Source organism: Rhea pennata, chromosome 22 (assembly GCF_028389875.1).
Source record: "Rhea pennata isolate bPtePen1 chromosome 22, bPtePen1.pri, whole genome shotgun sequence".
Taxonomy (NCBI): Eukaryota; Metazoa; Chordata; class Aves; order Rheiformes; family Rheidae; genus Rhea; species Rhea pennata.
Genome location: NC_084684.1, coordinates 6,780,701 through 6,789,975, shown reverse-complemented (window position 1 = coordinate 6,789,975; position 9,275 = coordinate 6,780,701). Strand labels below are relative to the sequence as shown.

At 38.5% G+C, this 9,275-nt stretch overlaps 1 protein-coding gene across 3 annotated transcripts in view; it reads left to right on the top strand.

The window, feature by feature from the left end:
• The first annotated feature begins 226 nt into the window (after positions 1-226).
• The window catches only part of GNB1 (G protein subunit beta 1), a 52,614-nt gene continuing 43,565 nt past the window's right edge, over positions 227-9,275 (top strand). For 2 of the 3 annotated variants that reach the window (XM_062593197.1, XM_062593195.1), the window contains exon 1: positions 227-541. The gene's annotated coding sequence lies outside the window, so the exon portion shown is untranslated. The remainder of the gene's footprint in view (positions 542-9,275) is intronic. The other variant, XM_062593194.1, reaches the window with a different exon arrangement.

Here is a 9,275-nt window from a genome sequence, read left to right as displayed (position 1 = left end):
CCCGCTCGGCACCGCATCCCCGGCGCTCCCGCCCGTACTGCCGGGTCACCGTCGAGGCAGCGCGAGCTCCAAGGAAGGCAGCGGCGCCCAGGCCTGCCGCCACCCGGAGGTGCGATGGGGGCAGGGCGGGGCGGTGCCGTGCCGTGCCGTGCCGCGGGGCTGGCGGCGGGGCGGAGCGGCACCGAGCCGAGCGGCGCCGGGGTTTCCCGGCCGGGCAGCACGGGCGGGGCGGAGTGGGGAGGTTACCGCGCCCAAGCTCTTGCTCCCCGATGGCTGCGCGGAGCTGAGCGGGCACCAAGTAAACTAGGAGGAGCCGAGACCCAGCGACCCCCCCCCCCCGCCCTCTCCTTCCGACTCCCGCCCCCCTCCCCTCCCGCCCGAGCTGCGGTCTCCCCGGGACCAGCCAGACACAGCGCGGACGGCTCCCCTCCTCCTCCGCCCCCGTTCCCCTCCCCAGCCCGCGGGGGCGCAGCCAAAGCAGGCAGGGGCCGCGGGCGGCGGACATACCGGCCCCGTTAATGAGCAGCGGCCGGAAGGGCAGGTAACCGTCTGAGGGGAGAGGAGGGCGGCGGGGGAGGGGGGGGCCACGACGACGACGACACGGTCCGCGCTGAAGCCCTGTGCTCGCCGGTGCCTCTTCACCTCTGCTCGGCTCTACGAGTCTCGTCCGTATCGCAGCCCCACCCCGAAGCCATCTTCCCGCCGCCCCGTCTCCTCGGCCGCTCCCGGCCTCCCCCTCCCCCCCCCCCGGCTCTCCATCCCCGGTTTCGTCTTCCTCTCCGCGGCTTCCACGCTGCCCCCCTCCCCCATTCTTCCCCATTGCAGCCGCACTTCTCTTTTCCTTCTTCCTCCCTTTGCGCTGCTCTTTCAATCCTCTCATCACCTCGGAGCTCCTGGTTGTACCTTCTCCCCCGCCACCCACCCCCGCCACCCTGCACGGTGCTTTCTTCTTCGCCCACCCTTTCCTTGCCCCCGCAGGAAAGAAGGGCAGTTAATGGTCTGTCCACCTCTTCGCATAGCGAGATTGAAATACTCCCTTCCCCCCCCCCCCCCCCCGCTCCGCGCTTTCCCACCTCTTCGATACTTGAGCTTCCCCTAAAAAAGAAGGGTGTTTGTAGCTGGTAGAGGAGGAGGAGGAGGAGAAAAAGGTGTGGGTGGGACTGATTTTCTCCTGAAGGTTTTAAGGCGCAAAGGGAGGAGACCTTGGATTTTGCGAGGTTCCATTTTTAATTATAATTAGGCTGTAGTGATCTATGTTAGCCGGTTTAGGGTATTTTCTTGTGTGTTAGGGTATAAGAGGTGAGTTTCCAGAGAGATCAAGCCTGCAGAGGGGATACTTGGAGAGAGATTGAAGAAAAAGCAATGGTGCCTCTGCTGTAATGGTGGAAAACTGATTAAGCGGAGACGGGGGTGAGACAAACAGGGTAAGACTGCTTCTAGCAGCCCCCAGTCCAGTGGAGGGAACATCTGGGGCTTGAAGGCTGGATTCATGCTATTTTTATTGGGGGAGGTAGGGGCAGAAAACGGTTTTGTTCTCTCTTAAAAATCAGGGGTGAGGATGTGTTTAGCCTGCATATTTGTGTCCCCATCTATTATGGTACTGCATATTTTTGTGTGCCTGTAACAGCAATAATGAAGATCATGGAGGGTGTTTACTACAATAGAAAAATGAAGTTTTCTCCTCGGAAGCATTCTTAAAATATTATTTCAGTACTGAGCCTATAATCGAAAAGATTTCGGTATTAATTTTTTTTTTACTCATACGAGGGCATTCTTAAGGTGTAGTATTTTTATTCCAGCTCTACAGCTTTGTATAAAAATGAACAGATATAGAACCTTGTGTATAAACATGAAAGAGGCAGGAAATGTTATTTTTAAAAAATCTTATTCAGAAGAAAATCAGAATGATGGAGAGCATATTCCAAGATGTCAATTTATCATTCATGAAGATGAGCTGAAATTTTAAAGAATGTGATATTTCATTATTCTCTAACAGAGTCGTAGCTGGGACTCCTTATTTTAAATAAGGCATCCTTTCTAGGGTAGTGACTGCCACATTATGTATGGTCTTCAGAGTGGAAAACAAGAGGAAAGGACTGTAAAAGTAAGGCTTAAATGATTGTTGAAACAGCTTTTGTGAATAGTTGGCTCAGCTTGGAGAGGTTATTTAAAACTGAAAATAAAAATTAAACATTTTACAGCTATTACAGATATTGTAAAATATTTACATGTAATTGTGGTAAGTTTATCTCATGTTTTAAGCTGGTCTGTGAAACACAAGGATGTGAATTAAAACAAAATGCTGTCGATGTGCATGTAAAAAGCATGTGAGAAAATTAAGATACTGCATTAAAAGCTAAACTTGTTCTAAGTGTAATATATTAGGTGTCTTAGATACAGTGTATTTTCCCCCTCTGTGCTCTTTGGGAGAAGAGAAAGAGAAGGGATGATAATAGCATAGTTGTCTTGGTGGCTGCAGATTAGCCAGGGTGTGTGTTTGATTTTCTTTTTGCTGTAAATGAATGGATCCTTCTGTGCCCGGGCCCAATAACTGCAACAAGATGGCGTTTGCAGCAAGGCAGCTCTCATTTTTCAACTCCTCCTCACCACAGCCTTGCCAGCTAGATCTTATTCCCTAATTGTGTTTTAGATTTACTTTCTGGTTCTGTTTGCTTTCTTCTTTTTTTGGGGTGGGGGTGGGAGGACTACTTGGAAGATTGTTACAAGAATTCTGTATATTTTTCTTATTTTTGTGAGGCTTTCCAGATTGGAGACTAGGTGGGAGGAGTAAATAGTTTTATTGAAATGTTCACGTAGGCTGTTACTGGATAAAAGGGTGACATGATTTTCGTTTTACCTTCCAGCGCCTGCTCAATGTTATTAAAATGTTATGTTTTTCCATAACATGTTGTTGAAAAATATTTAAAATTTAGAACATAGATGTGCAAAGCTTCTGCTAGGACTGTGTACTATTACTGATTTTCTACCAGCCCAGTAATCATCAGATTCCTTGTAGACAATCATCCTTTTTGTAATATAAGTCTCCTATCTGCTTCAAAATCCTCATGATTTGTAGAGTTTTTAAAAAGTGCTTTTGCCTTAAACATTGACATATTTTAGATAATTACTCACGTTATGGAGAAGGGTAAGAAAGATTTTGGGGGATATTAAAGAGTTCTGTGTCTGTCAAGATATCATATTTTAAAATGATATTAGGGATTTTAAAATCTTTATTGTTTTTAATATCTTTTAAGAAATGAGCTTTCAATTTAATTGTTACGATATTTTGCTATAGTACCAACCTTCTCAACCAGGCTATTCTATTTAGATACTGTAGTTAATATTTGATATACCAGACTTTTATTCTCAGGCTTAAAATAATACATTGCCATAGCAGGAAAAATAAGACTTGGTTATGTTGTGTCTTCTGTATTCAAATGAACTCCAAAGTTTGGTAATACCAAGACACTTAGTTCTGTTTATCTGTGACTTTATGTATTATTAGATGTTTGTTCTTTAATGTAATAACCTATCTGTAGTTAATACAGAGGGAAAGCAGGAAACAGAAGAGCTAATTTGCAGTTGAGGCTTTTGTTTTGGGGAGGGGGAAAAAAAGGTAAATCATGAAATTAGCTGAATATCTTTTACTCGGAGGCTAGTTCAAGAACAATTTTTTTAAAACAATTTCTTAAACAGTATTCTTGTTTATTCTGTTTGTTGATACTTTTAATGTGCTATTGAACTTGAAACTAGCTGTACAATCTTTTGGTAGTAGTACTTTGGCCTTTTACCACAGGATCAGGAAGGGGAAGGGTGAAGTGGGATCCTATATTGAGTAAGATATTGCATTTATCCTTTAGTCCTTGCAGTTGTTAGGTCAGTAGGTAGCAAGCATCCTGTCATGAAGTTTTTGGCAGACTGTAGAGTTAGAAATCCACAGTAAATCCTAATGGAACAGTTTTAAAATTATTTTTTTGTTTTAAAGAAATTTGAAAGCATGATATTTGGACTTAATGAGAATTTATTTCGTCATGTGAAAGTAAACAATAAAGTTTTGTGTAATTATGAAGCATGTAGAACTTACAGTGTAGATTTTTTCATAGCATCATCTAGGGAGGTAACACTCTCTACAGGTGGTATAACTTTTAAAAGTAAAATAAAATAAAAAATAAAATTAGTAAAATAAAATTCTTAAAAATTACCCTGGAATGTGAAGAGTGGTTTTGTTTTGTGTTTGTAACCCACCATGTTAATACAGTTACTTCAGGAATATTTTAATTATAGTTAAAATATTTATCATCTTGTGATTGTGGAATGCCCTTTCTTGAAACTAAGCAAGATGTTTCTGGCTACAGTATGTAATAATTTCGTGGTGTTATGAAGGCTTCAGTTTGGTCATATAAGAAACAATAAAATATTTTTTTGCAATAAAAATATTTGCAAATAAACGTATTTGCAATAAAACTGGAGTTGCTTCCTTTTTGTGAAAACTTCTATAGATTTGTCTTCTGCATATCAGGCTTGGCTCATGTTTTAGTTGCTGAATTGGATTAAATTCTTATTGTCCATGGATTTTGGCTCTCAGCATTAGTGGATTAGTAATTGATATTTGCAATTTTAATATCCAGTTTTAGCCATATGGCATACCATATTGTTTCAGGATTTCCATTTAGCACTACTTTGTTATTAACAAGTGGAAATAATAAATGATGCATTCGAGTGGTTGAATTAAGCTTAGGTGACTCTTCTTTGGAGCTTCTAATGCCTATAGTTATGCCTGTATTTTGGATATTTTTTACAACATAGTATTACTAATTATGTAAATATGTTCGAAAAATATGTGTAACCTTGAAACTGATTAGTTTGTGTTAGTGAAATTTAACTTAAACCTTTGATTCAAGATAAAGTGGAAATTTTAAGAGAGTCTCTTGATTGCTTAGAGTACAGACTCACAATGAAAAGAATACAGATTTAACTCACAATACTTTTTTTTTTCTTTCCACTGATAATACTGGAACCAGTGTTAGCCAAAGTCATGTTAAAAAACAAAAATACTCCTAAGTCCATATGTTTCTATTTAACATAGCATCCAAATTTATTATTTCTTCACAGGGTATCTAATATTGTGGGGCTTTTGTGTGTGGAGGGGTTTGTTTTGTGCTAAACAGAAATGTGTGCAGAATTGCTAGATATTAGAACTGGTTGTTCAGCAGGATATTGAGAGCTTTTTAAGAGCTTTCAGTCAGCTACTAACAGTACCTTTACTTTAGGTGCCGAAGTAATCAATGTAAATTTTATACCAGAAGACTTTCATGAAAAAATTGGCCATTCCAAAAAAGCTTTTCAAGCAGAATATTGCATTTTTATTAAAACACTATGAATTTTCAAGTAGAGAGGGAAAGAGAGGAGATGGTTAGTCTTAGAATAGAAATACACAAAGACCAGGTATGTTTTTTAACACTAGCTTTCTAGAATATGTACTTTATAACAAATATCTTGCCAAATGGTATTCATTTGTATCAAGTGCTCTTGGAAGCTACTAGATCTATTATAGCGTGGCATATAATGTAATAATGTCATATGATATGTAACTCTTGGAATAAAATGAAATATTTCTGCTTGTTTGGAAGACTGCAGCTGAAACTTTGAGTGTATTAGGTGGAAGGGGCAATATCTGCCTTTCCCAGTACATCTCTAGGCACGCAGAACTTGTTTGTTCTTGAACTTAGCTAGAGAGTAATGACATGACAATACTTATTTGTGTTTATCTGGAAACAACTGAATGGTGTTGCTTGTTTTGCATATCATATGCTCAGTATTACTAGGGATGATATAATCGGATATCTATATGATAATCTGTATATATAAGGTACAATATATTTTTGGAATGTCACAGAAGTGTAATATGTAGTGAATCATGGAAATGATGACTTTAAATAGTGCCCAGTATTTTCAGGACAGGCTTGAACATTTATTTGTTTGGTTCTTAATGTTTTTAGGTGACAAAATAAGGATTGTGCATACATTGACCTGTTATTGAAATAATTCTTCAATTTTGGAGGGCAGAGAGTAGCAGGAATGAATGTCTGAGAGAGCAGTTATGCAGCAAATGTTTCAGTTGTTTTGATATTGACAGATTAAGTCTTATTTTCAATAAGAAATACAAACTGCTGTAGCAGATTTAAAATGGGAATGCTTCAGAAGAGGTTGCAGGTGTTCAGAAGACCTGACTTTGGTTAATGAATGGGTTACCATTTGTCAGCTGGTCCATGGCAATTACCTATGTCTGCACTCAAGATAAATGCAAAGTTATCCAAATAAGTATAGCCCTTTTTCATTGAGGGCTAAATTAATTCCAGTATCTGAAACTCACTGTAGGCTTAAAGTGTGCCTATAGATGAATACTGTGGATCAACTAATATTGGAAACTTACTTATTAGTCTAAGCCTTGCTTGGCTTGTGGGAAAGCAATCTGTGTAAGTTAGTACCAAGATTGCAGAGATTTTTCTGACTTGAATATTTGGATAGACCTGTTTAAAATATTTTATTTTTCTAAATATTTTGGCTTAAGTATTCTTAAATGATATTTTTGTCACTAGTGACAGACTTCTGAAGGGAAGAGCTATAGTTATTTTTGATTTGGTTGGACTTGAAGGTTTAAAAATAAATCTTTCTGTGCCTTGTCAGTTTTGGAATCCTCCTAATGGCTAAATGAAAATAAAGCCAAAGATTTGAAAAAAGTGATCGGAAAGAACATAGAGGAGACAAGATACGAGATAGTTCTGTACCTGACAGTGGTAAAGGCAGGATAATATTCAACTTAATACTTTCATAGATAGTGCTTAGAACTAGAAGAAGGAGAAAAAACAGCAGAGAACAAAGGGAAAGAGAATGATTAAAAGAACCAAGTGTAGTTTAAATGAGAGATACTCTTCATTGCAGTAAGGAGATTATATGAAACTGCCTAATTTTAAAAGTATATTTTTATTTAAGTAAAAGTTCAGCCTATATAATCACTGCAGCTTCTGAAGATTCTCTGTAATAAAGGAATACTTGTTATATGTTATAAGGATTAATTGAAATCTAGGTAGCTGAAAATTTTTTTGTGCATGTCGATAACAACAGAAAGGTTTATTTACAATTTCTTGCCAATTATGTTTATCATAAATCTTGCCTCAGATGAGACTATCATTTTGTTCTCTTCTTGGAAATTGCAAAACTGCCTACCAGGTGCGCAAAAAGAAAACATGAGTTGTACATAACAAATATATATTTTTATGTAGCTTTCAAAAATGCATTATTTTATTAAAAACTATATAAAGATTTTTGTCATTATTAACACTTTTTATTCTTCCTTTGTCCCCTTCCCCCATTCCCTGAGTAAAAAAATGTAAATGCAAAATATTTACCTCTAGAAACTCCTGCATGCAGCCTTTCAAAGTAGTTGTGAATTTTTTACAAATCCAGGTATTAGTGCTGATTTTGCTTATCCTTGCTCTGAAATCAGGCTATATTGAGTACGGGGAACTAAAGAAATTTTGTCAGGCTCCCATATTACTTCCAGAAAGGTGAACAGCCACACCCACAAAGTTGACATCACTGACAGGAAAGCCATGCTGTATGTATTTTTTTTTCTTGTTACAGTAGGCTTAATTACAGCAGGTGGTATCAGTTCTTACTTTTCTTTTGTACAGAAAGAAGGTTTGTTGTGAAACTATTGCAGGTGAGTTAATTCTATGCATCTTATGTTCTTCCTGTATTTCTGACCCTTTTTGTCTATTTATGGCCAGATTTAGGGAACTATCTTAAGTCTGTTCAATAACATATGCTTATGTTCAGCCTGACAATATTTTAGGATTTATTGGAATATGTCAATAGTAGAGGTAATATAACATTATTTGCGAAACCATTTGACAAGCTGAGTGGATTTTGTTTTATCTTTGTGGAACAAAATCTGAGTGTTGGAAATCTGTTTTTGAAACAGATTTTAAACAGATTTCCAACGCTTCTGACAGATGGATTTGTAATTACTCACTTTAAAATTGCAATTTAACTATTTTGGTAACTCCACTACAAATGTCCTGTGTTAACAGTGTACACTTCATTGCAGGGGCTTTCTCATTAAAATGTTTGTGGTAACATGGGATGCATTTTACTGGACTTCTTGCTGAGGATTACTGAGCGGGCTGTTGAGCCTACAGGTGTTTTTGAATGCTTGTACTTTTCCAGATGCCCTCCCTGGCTTGCAGGTCACTACAGAGATATTGCTGTTCTTTTGCAACTGGAGGGGAACATGGCTTGCTTTTGAAGTTGGAGGAATTTTGACTGCTATAGTAAATGCTGTTTTACTGAACACTCTGTATTCAGCCCATCTATTTAGGCTATTGTAGATATTTAAGTGTGGTTTCCTGAAACAGTTGAGCAGTAGGAGGCGATTCAGAGCTGCACAATTAGAAGTGTACAGAAGACATGAATGTGCCTCTTGCTCATACATAGATCTTAAAGGTTAATGATTGTTTTCTTTCGTAAAGGAACTCTTCAAGGGCAGGCAGAAGTGTTCACTCAGTAAGTTTGAGGACTTCTGGTCAATGCTATTTCTTAGTGTGATGTCAGTGTACAGTATGAATAATTTCTGGTAAGATCTCTTTGTGGCGCAGACTGGAGCAGTGAATCTGTTTTTTGCCATATGAGCAATTAGTTATGTTCCATGTAGGTTTATTTAAATTGTTCAGCTAATACATTTTTATTTAATACCAAGTGTGTGTGCTAGATGTGGAGCATAGCAGTGCAGAATCTAGAGGTAAAAAATACATAAGCTTAAGTTTCAATACATAAAATATCAGGACTTATAACTGCATAATACAAATCTTAGTATGTTTTCTGTTTCCCATAAATAAGGTAATAGTACTCAACAAGACAGGCATATGCATGCTTCAAGATGCTGAGAAGAAATCTGGGTATGGTCCTCTTGGATACTTGCTGTTAGCTTCCAAAGCTTTTTTCTCCAAATAACTTAAGAAATGTTTTAGGTGGTGACAATTTTTTTTTCCTATTAGCCTAGAAAAACAAAGTAGATGTGATAGTCTGCTAAAACCTTTGGTACTAAAAATAATTATACCCTACTAATTAAAGAAGTGTTTTTGTTGGAACATATCCTTGATATTCTGGTTGCACATTCTTTGTGAAGTGGTAAACTGCTGAAGACTTGGACAGATTCACTGTTGTGTATTTAGCAAAGGTGTTTGTACAAAGATAAAGAACAGCTCACTTAATGC